The following is a 10,071-nucleotide window of genomic DNA, read 5'->3' as shown; positions in this document are numbered from 1 at the left end:
ATCATTACATTACTACCAGCCGGATTAACTAGCACACATTATTTTTTATTATAAACTAGAGATTTTTTCTCCACAGGTATTACTTCCAATTAGTGCTCCAGTATTTATAGTCCACTCTTTTAAATTTTACTACATCAATTGGAGATAATTACTGTCTGCAGAGTTTTGAGTAACAGCTAGAGTAGATGACAGGCATTATTTACTCCCAAAGACTCTTCTGGTTACTCTTATTCACGTTTTCATTCTAAATGTCTTACAGTAAGTAAGTAGTTACAATCATAAAACACCAGGGCCTTGGCATTTCCAGGAAAACCCACCGCAGCGCCTCGACGCGTCCAGAGATCGTCGGTGCCGGCTCCGCCAACGACGCGCCCAACCAGCCCCACGGCTGGGTGCCGGCTCACCACACTGCGGGTGCCGGCTCTGCAGGTGCTGAGACATTCAAGATTGGTTTTGTATATTTTGTATTATTTTCTCTATTCTTATCAGTAGCATTAGTAAAACATTGTTAATATTTCCAGCTCTCTTCTCTCTGTCCTTCTCCCCCTCCCGATTGCCTGTCCTGAGTGGGACGGGGGGAGAGGGAGGGGCAAAAGGGGGAAGTGGGGGGGAGAGGGGGTTAACAATACACCTGCCAGGGTTTTACTGTCACCCGCAATCTAAACCCTCGACAGGGGCCAACAGATGGGGGGTCCTGAGAGGAGACAAGAGGGCAAAACTGAGGCCTCTGGGATGTGTCAAGGGCAAATGGGGAAGTTTTGAGGGGAAGAGAGAGAAGAGGGGAATTTAATGGGCCAAGAGGTCAAACGGGCACCGTGATGCCACCAAAGAGCCTGCAGGGACCCAAAGGCAGGCAGGGTCATCGCAGAGGAGCTGGAAGGAAGTGGGTTTCTGAGGGAACCAGGGGGCGAGTAAGCTTGTGAGGGGGCCAGAGGCAAAGGGACGTGTCCTGAGGAGAACAAATCGAAAGGTTCTTACCTCTGAGAAGTTGTCCTGGACTTTGGTTCCACCAGCAGCCGTCCTGTGGTCCCGGCACAGCCTGGGGATCCCTGACCCGCACCACCGCAACCTTTAACAGGACACCGGGCCCTTCTAGAGCCTGAATGACAAACAGCAAGTATTTCTCTAGGACAGCCTTGATGGGGGATTGTTCTGTTTTCCCTGCAGCAGACAGGGAGAAATTTCTCCTCCCCGCAGTGCCACTGAACACCCTGCCCGTGATTCTTCAGGCATTTTGGGGCTGTGAGCCCCCATCTCTCGCTGGCCTGCTCCTCCGGTAACATCATCGTCATCCCCCGAGTTCCCCCATTGATTCACTCCAAAAAAAAAGGTAGAATAGGAAAACAGCCCCAGCGGGCAGCTCATTACTTTAAAATGCCATTCACATACGTACATACCAGAGCCACCTCCAGAGAAATCCCTGGGGCGCGCTGAGAACGTCCTCGACTCCACGCCGCCCTTGCTGCCGAGAAGATGACGAACTCGGCTGCGGCTGCAACCTGGTCGGCCAGAGAGGCAGAGGGTGTAGAAACCTGGACCTGATCCTCTTGCTGGGAGTGGGGACTTACTGTTCCCAACTTAGCCTGGCCAATCCCTGTACCAAATGCTATGAGCACGTGAGAATAGGACGACTGACACAGGATGTTCTCAGTTATCACACTCATGTTAATTCTGGGTGTTATGACAGAACAAAATTGGAAAAATGTGAAATCCAAGGGCAGAAGTTATGGGTAGCAACTCACCTAGGGAAAGGTGGACTCGGTGTGGGCTCTGTCTCCTGCCCTAGGGGAGAACAGAGCATCTGTTTTACACAAGCTGCTATGTGGGGCTGTTCAGATGGAGGGGGAGCGCAAGATCAGTATAAGGAGGAGTTAGTTAAGAGTGCCAATCAGGAATCGAAAAGAAGGCAAGAGAAACAGAAACTGGTACCGAAAAATAGCGATCAGTATGAAGAAATAAGGAAAAAAGACAAGAGATTACAATTACCAACAGTAGGGAAAAACCTGTTTATAGGTCTTATGGAAAAGATAGCCCGGGAATTAAATGTCACGTCAAGCTGGATATGTGGGGGGTCTCCAACCGCAGAACGGTGGCCTTGGAGAGGAGAGAGCGTAAGCCCAGAAGGATTACTGGGATGGAACAGAACTCACGTAACTCGAGAAAAAAGACCAGAAGGATGGGTATTAAGTCACTTAATAATAGGGCAGATATGCCTGTCAAGGGATGATGGTAAACTGGATTTTACTGAATACGCTGGACAAACCCCTTGTAAGTTAGCGTTACGGGCAAATTCATCAAATACCTCTATTCCTCCCACTCGGTGGCCAGGTCCACCTAATGGATATTGGTCTCGAAATTGTAGCCTGGGAAATGAAACGATATGCTGGAAGAATCGAAGCAAAGCAAACCCCTTGGAGGAAATGGGGGATTTAAGGAGATCTTGGCAGAATCCTGCCTCTACCGATGTCAACGAACCAAGGAAAGCCCCCGATGGATTATTTTGGATATGTGGGAATAGAGCTTAGAACGAGTTAATGCCTAAATGGAGAGGGTCTTGTACAATAGGGATAATTCAACCAGCATTTTTCCTTTTCCCAAAGGAAAAAGGGAGTCATCTGGGGAAACCTCTGTACGAAACTTTAAACAGAGAGAAGAGGGGTTTAACAAATGTCCCCAGAGGAGGAACGCAAACTTGGAGAGATGATGAATGGCCTGCGAAAAGGATAATTGAATACTATGATCCAGCCACCTGGGCCCAAGATGGAAGCTGGGGATACCGTACCCCAATATACATGCTAAACCGAATTATCCGGTTGCAAGCAGTGGCTGAAGTAATAAGCAACCGGACAGCTGAGGCACTGAATCTCATAGCAAGACAATTGTCTCAGACCAGGGCTGCAGTGGACCAAAATCGGGTAGCCTTAGATTATCTTTTAGCTGAAGAAGGGGGTGTCTGTGGGAAACGGAATACTTCTGAGTGTTGTTTAGAAATAGATGGTAATGGGGAAGCTATAATGAAAATAGCAGAGGAGATAACACGAGTTGCGCATGTCCCAGTACAGAAATGGAATTCTATACTTACCGGCCATTGGTGGGATCACTTCTTTGGGGGAGCTGTTTGTACCGTGTATGAACCCATGCGTTATTCGGTTAATACATTCAGTATTCCAAGCCATGCAAATCTCAGCCGTGCCTATAGATCCTGAAATGGCAACAAAAGGAACATCGTGTCATTTACACGTGCACGTACCACCACCCCCCAAAAGTGGGGGGGCTCCCCTAGGAAAACAAAGCGGGGGCAGCACCCCAAACAGCCGCAGCCCCCGGCCCACAGGCCGGCAGCTGCCCCCCGGCACGGCAATGCTGCTGGCCAGCCTGAGCAGGGAGCTGTTCGTGCCGGCCAATATCGATACCCCCCTTCGCTCTCTCGCGGGAGAGCAAGTTCTTCAGCTTCCTGGGCAGAAGTCCCTGGAGGTAAAGGTTCAGCTCCCATTACCTGCTGGGCAGCCGTCCCCGCACGCCCGCCTTCACGTACCCCTTGCTTTACGCAAAGCTGCTTCCATCAGTGACCCGGGAGTCTTTGGCATCCTCCAGCGGACGGTCCTTTCAATCCGCTCCTGCTGTTGCCAAGCATTCGTGGGCCACCGACTGCAGGACGGATCCGCTGAGGAAAGAAGCTGCACCGACAACGTTAGCAGTAGCAATATTTACGTCATTAAACGTTCTAAGGAGGCACCGAGGGAGGGATGTTGTTTGCACACAAACGGGGACCTGACCCCCGTCGGGGGGACGGACGCTGACACGCGGAGACCTGACTGCGAACCCCGCGGGTCACACAGCGTCTCTGCCCCCTGGCAGCTTCTCTTCACAAGCGAGAAGAGAAAACAGGGACAGGGATCTGAAAAAACAAGGCAGAGAACACAGCAGCGGGGGGGACAGAGGAAAAGAGGCCGGAAGAGCACCGAGGAACAGGGCAGAGGAAGAAACAAATCGGCGCGGCGGGGCGGAGACGGAGGAAAAAAGCCCGGCACGGTCAATGGGACAGAGAGGAACGCGGCCACGGGCAGGGAGCGGGACACGGGGACGCAGCGAGAAACCACGGGACGCGGGGAGGTACCAAAACGTCGGCAAAAAAGACTCTTGAACACTGTTCTGAAAGTGTTAAACGGCAGGCAATTTCAATACAGCGCACCGCACGCTCAAGGATCGCCCCTGTAATCGAGCGCGCATGTGACTCACGCTTCTTGGTATTGATTACATCTACCTATTGGATATTCATTTGCTCCCAGCGCTTAGTTAATGCATTAGACGGAAGCTCTTTCCATAACCCCACCCTTCGCTGGCAGTCCATCCTCGGTGTGCCAGCGTGTCCACCAAGGGTCTCCAGCGGTCCCCGGTGCCCCCCCGCCCCGGTGTCGGCTTCTCGACCTCATTTCTTGAGCACGCCCACTGTCATTTTGTGCTGCTACTCAAGTAGCTCCTTCTCCATTCAGTGGAACGTTCCATTTTCCCAGCCTGCGAGCCAAGGACATCCCGCTTTGCGCCACCTCCAGTCCCTGTAGAGCCAGTTTTTCTCTGTTAGGTTTCTGTTACGTTAGGCCTGGTCTTGCTACCTTATGCCGAGGGCTTTCTAAAAGATTTTTGTTCCTCCTATCAACGGGAAGCAAGAGGGAGAGCAACAGGCAAAACCGATGGCAGAGCGAGAGAGACCGCGGGGAGCACAGGGGGCTGGAGGAAGAAAGAGAGGAATGAGGAGCCCCCCGAGAGACGGAGGGCAGGGAAAAAACAACAAAAAAAGAGAAAAACGGGGCGGGGGGCAGCACGAAGGCTCAGAACAGGAATGAGGACGGGAACAGCACCGTACAGAATGAAGAACGCCAGCAACGCTGAGCACGACAAAGGCACAGAGAGAGAAGACGAAGGGAGGGAGGAAGGAAAGAGAAAGACAGGAAGGTCGGGGGACAGAGCAGCACGTACAGACACAGAGAGGAAGAGAAGAGCGCGGGGACACACAGACGAGAGCGCAGCGGGGGGACACGCACACGGACGAGAGCGCAGCGGGGAGATGGACACGGACACGAGAGCGCAGTGGGGACAAGAGAACAGCGGGGACAAGAACGGGCCAGAGAAAGCGTGGGGAAAAAGGAGACGGAGGGGCAGGGAGGCACCAGGACACAGAAGCCGGGGACGAGGCCCGAGGGCCAGGGACTCACAGCGGCTCTCGCTTTCGGTGGCTGCCAGGAGGCTTCTAACAGCTCAGACGCTCCTGTCCCCTCCTCTCCTCCCTCGGGGCGCTCGGCCGTCCTCAGCCTAGGAGAACACGGTGTGGTGTCAGGGCTGCTACCAGACGAGGCTTCGGGGACACGGAGCCTCGCTGGCTCGCTCGCCACGCAGCCGTCCCGCTCCGGGATACGCGCACGGACCTGCCGCGCACGTTGACGGCCTGGCCCGCTGCACGCCACGCAGAGGGACCCTTCGCCACCCGGAGAGAGGGGCTCCCTCTCTTGCCCGCCGCAGGAAGCAGACGTCGGGCCGACGGACCCGCATTTCTTCCTCTTTACCTCTCCGGCTCCAGCCGCGGCAGCACCCGTCCACGGACGGGACGCGCTCCCCCGTCCCTTTTCCCGCCGCGCTGCCAGACGAGCCTCGCCAGCCCGAGGCGGGCGCAGCCGACGGCATCCCCGGGGTGGCAGCGAACGGCCGCATCCTCAGCGTGGCCTCTGGGAGCGGGAAAGAAGAAGCGGCAGCCGTTAGCACCGTAGCTCACCCCTGCCTGAGCCTGCTCCTTCCGCACGGGCCACCGGAGAGGTGCCGAGGGCCGGCCTGCCGCCTTCACCGTGGGGCTGGGGAGCGGCCCGGGAACACGGGACGGGTTCGCAGGAGCTGCCGCGGCTGGGGGCGGCTGCACGGGGCGAGCGGGGCCGCGGGAGGAGGCTCAGGGGGAGCTCTGGCGAGCTGGGGACGCACCCGGCATCTGCCCCCGGCCGGCTGGCGCCTCCTGCTCCTCTGCGGCACGCTGGCCAATACACTGACAATACACCTATTAGTTAAATAGAAACTAAGCACTCTGCTTCTAAACAACGTGTTATTTAATCTTCTTGCTCCCTCTTGTCATGCAGAAGGATCTAAAAGGTGAAAAATATCCCCTCAGCGTGCAGGGGGTAAGAAAGCATTTTACCTCACATCAACTGGTTAATGAGGGTACGAGTTCTTTAACTTCATCACAGCATACACTAACTTGGCAGCTTCTCTTGAATTCCCCCCTTTGCAATATACTTGCAAGTTCTTTGGCAGTATAAATCTACCAAATATTATCACCTCCTGCTGTGGTACAGCACAATTATTTGTTACCCACTAGCAGTACCAAACAGAACACTGTAGCATAACGTAAGTCAAAATGACTAGCATCAACATCAGAGTCATAAGATCAACGCTGACTGAGCTGTGAAGCCGCAGCTCCTGCCGGTTCTGACGGTTCTTTCTTATCTGGCACCTCTGGCTGCTTGTGTTTCTTATCTGGCACCTCTGGCTGCTTCGGGGCAAACAGCGTCCCTGCCCCCTGGCCGTGCGCTGCAGTACCCGAGTTTCGCCACAGGGCGGCGACACTGAGACCCGCCGCGGCAGCCCCGGGCGAGCGGTCGCGCCGCGTGTCGCGGGAATCCCGAAAAAAAAAACCCAAAAAACAAAGGCAACAAAACAAAAAAGCACACGGAGAGCCGCGGCACGAAAGCCGCGCCTACAGGACACGGAACCCGCCGCGCCTCGCCCCGAGCTCCCGCCGAAGCGGCGCCCCACCACCGAGCCTGCAACCGCGCCTCAGCTCCGCTTTTAAACGTGCCCCCACTCACGGGGGCTGCGCCGCTCCCGGAGGGACTGCCGGACCGGGCACGGGCGCTGCGCCGGAGGGAGACGCGGCTCCAGACCCCAAGCCTTCAGCGCACCTGCCCTCGGGCTCGCACGCCGCCCACCAGCTTCGCCAGCTCGGCCGTAAGGGCGGGGGGGAAACGGAGCCCATCCCGCTCCCCCCGTTCCAACGGCACGGTCCCCGTGGCTGCACTCAAATGTCGCGTCTCTCGCCGCTCCGTTCCCCTCGCGCTCTCCCGCCGGGCTCCGCGGGCACCGACCCCGCCGGCCGCAGCGAGCGCTCCGCAGCAGCCCCGACCCCCGTTCCCCTTCGATCCCGGTTACCCCCCCCCCGAAACGAGGCGCTCGCGGTTTGGACATGCGCAGTAGGGATACCGCAGCACCCGCCCCTTGCCGCGTCCCGGTTGGCTGCCTAGGACACGTCAATCACCTCTCCCGCCGCCTATCAGCGCTCGCTATTGGAGCATGCGCAGTAGGGAGACCGCAACGCCCGCCTCTTCGGCAACATCATTGGCTGCCGGCCGCACGCCAATCACCATGTTCTCCGCCTATCAGCGTTCGCTCTTTGGGGCATGCGCAGTACGGACCCTGCAAAGCCCGCCCCTCTGGCAACCTGATAGGCGGACAGAGTGGCAACTGACGTGCCTAGGCAGCCAACCAGCGCTCCGCCCCTCCAGCCCTCCTGCCCTCCCGCGCCATCTGATTGGCCCGCTCTGAATCCTCTCAATCCTCACCCGCACGGCCTCTCCTTGGGCAAAAAACATGCCCGAACACTAGGGAGCCGTGGGGAAACCAGTGAGAGACAAGACGGACAGCAGCAACGGCAAGTGCAATCTGGCTTCAATTCTGATCGTGCACTTCAAAGCCTCTCTCAGTCCTACCAATGACTGTTCCTTTTCTGGAAGGACAAACTTTCTTACCTGAACATCCTAAATTGAAGACTCCACAGAACAGAACGGGTATTGAGCCGCAGGACAACGTGCCATCGATTTACACTAATGGGGAAAAAAGCCCCTAGAAGTCAACCCCAAATTTAAAATTGCACGTGTCTTTTCCAAGCAGAATGAGCCTGTGATTCCACAAAAAAGGAGGGCAAAGAGCAGGTCAGCTTATCAGAGAAAGACAGTGACAGGGAGCCAGACAAGGTGACACAGAGAGAGGGAGAGCGAGGCAAACGGGACGGAGAGGCCAAAATGAGCGCTCCACAGCCTCCCCCCCCTCGCCCCGAGACACCACGGACGAGTTGGCCAGGCAGGCAGCTGTTCAAAGGGGATTGAGTCGGCGCACTCTGATTGGCTGCTTTACACCCCACCGCGCCGTCCTCCTATTGGATGCGCCTTCCGCGGTCCGCGCCCAGGTGCCCGCCTCACGTCGGACCTGACTGAGGACTGCGCACTTTGGGCATGCGCAGTACGGACACCCCCAACGCCCGCCCCTCCGGCAACCTGATTGGCTGCCTACGCACATCAATTGCCATTCTCCCCGCCTATCAGCGCTCCGCCCCTCAAGCCCTCCCGAGCGATCTGATTGGCCCATTCTGAAACCTCACCATTTAGAAACAGCCGCTACTTAGTGGTTCCTTTTTACTTCTCTTAAAAAAAAAAAAAAAAAAAAAAAAAGTAACGTTTTGACTCCGTTTGGTTCTGAGCTTTGTTGCCTCCAATCTCATGGCTCTGTTATAATTTAAATACTAAACACTCCCCATTACTTTCCAATGCTGTTTAAAATCTAAAGCTTCCTTACTTTGTTTCCTCTGCAGTCATTCGTGCCTGCAGTTTATTTCATAACGGTTGTGCAAATGGAGCTACCAATGACTCCACATTAGTTTTCTGCCTTTACCATTTCAAAGGAATTCCAAACAATGTGGTTTTTAAACTAGGATGCAGATTGGGAATAACTGCTGCCTAGTTCACCAAGAAGTAATAGCTGAAATTAAATTCAGTTATTGCTCACGCCTAAATAATTTCATTTATTTACACTTTAACATTTTTATCATTACATTACTACCAGCCGGATTAACTAGCACACATTATTTTTTATTATAAACTAGAGGTTTTTTCTCCACAGGTATTACTTCCAATTAGTGCTCCAGTATTTATAGTCCACTCTTTTAAATTTTACTACATCAATTGGAGATAATTACTGTCTGCAGAGTTTTGAGTAACAGCTAGAGTAGATGACAGGCATTATTTACTCCCAAAGACTCTTCTGGTTACTCTTATTCACGTTTTCATTCTAAATGTCTTACAGTAAGTAAGTAGTTACAACAATAAAACACCAGGGCCTTGGCATTTCCAGGAAAACCCACCGCAGCGCCTCGACGCGTCCAGAGATCGTCGGTGCCGGCTCCGCCAACGACACGCCCAACCAGCCCCACGGTTGGGTGCCGGCTCACCACACTGCGGGTGCCGGCTCTGCAGGTGCTGAGACATTCAAGATTGGTTTTATATATTTTGTATTATTTTCTCTATTCTTATCAGTAGCATTAGTAAAACATTGTTAATATTTCCAGCTCTCTTCTCTCTGTCCTTCTCCCCCTCCCGATCGCCTGTCAGAAAAGGAAAACAGCCCCAGCGGGCAGCTCATTACTTTAAAATGCCATTCACATACGTACATACCAGAGCCCCCAAACCCGGGGGGGCAGCGCCCCGAACAGCCGCAGCCACGTCCCACAGGCCGGCAGCCGCCCCCCGGCACGCTGGGGACGGACGACGGTGCCGCGTCTCCCGCTCCGGCGCTGCTCCCCCCACCGGGGCTGGGGGTCTGCTGAGCATGGGGCGGTCACAGCTCCCCCTGAAACACAGCAATTCCACAGGAGAGTTCTTGAAACATAGCCCCTCGTTTTGCACGTTTCCAGAAAGCATTTCTTATGTCAACTGCCTGATGACAGGCTTGTCTTTTGTAACTTAATCACACTATACATTAATTTAGCAGCTTCTCTTGAATTCCCCCCTTTGCAATATACTTGCAAATTCTTTGGCAGTACAAATCTACGAAATATTATCACCTCGTGCTGTGGTACAGCACAATTATTTGTTACCCACTAGCAGTGCCAAACAGAACACTGTAGCATAATGTAAGTCAAAATGGCTCGCATCAAAATCAGAGTCATAAGATCAACGCTGACAGAGCTCTGAAGCCGCAGCTCCTGCCGGTTCTGACGGTTCTTTCTTATCTGGCACCTCTGACTGCTTGTGTTTCTTATCT

At 54.2% G+C, this 10,071-nt stretch overlaps 1 long non-coding RNA gene across 1 annotated transcript; it reads right to left on the bottom strand.

The window, feature by feature from the left end:
• Positions 1-357: 357 nt before the first annotated feature.
• On the bottom strand, positions 358-9,803 carry LOC309437525. Its single transcript, XR_014183570.1, has 3 exons — positions 9,483-9,803; positions 979-1,099; positions 358-432 (listed from the first exon to the last, which is right to left on the bottom strand). It is a non-coding gene; the product is annotated as an uncharacterized lncRNA (long non-coding RNA).
• Positions 9,804-10,071: the final 268 nt, after the last annotated feature.

This window comes from Streptopelia decaocto, assembly GCF_964273445.1.
Source record: "Streptopelia decaocto genome assembly, chromosome: 3".
In the NCBI taxonomy this organism is placed as follows: Eukaryota; Metazoa; Chordata; class Aves; order Columbiformes; family Columbidae; genus Streptopelia; species Streptopelia decaocto.
This window is presented reverse-complemented; position numbering and strand designations above follow the sequence as displayed.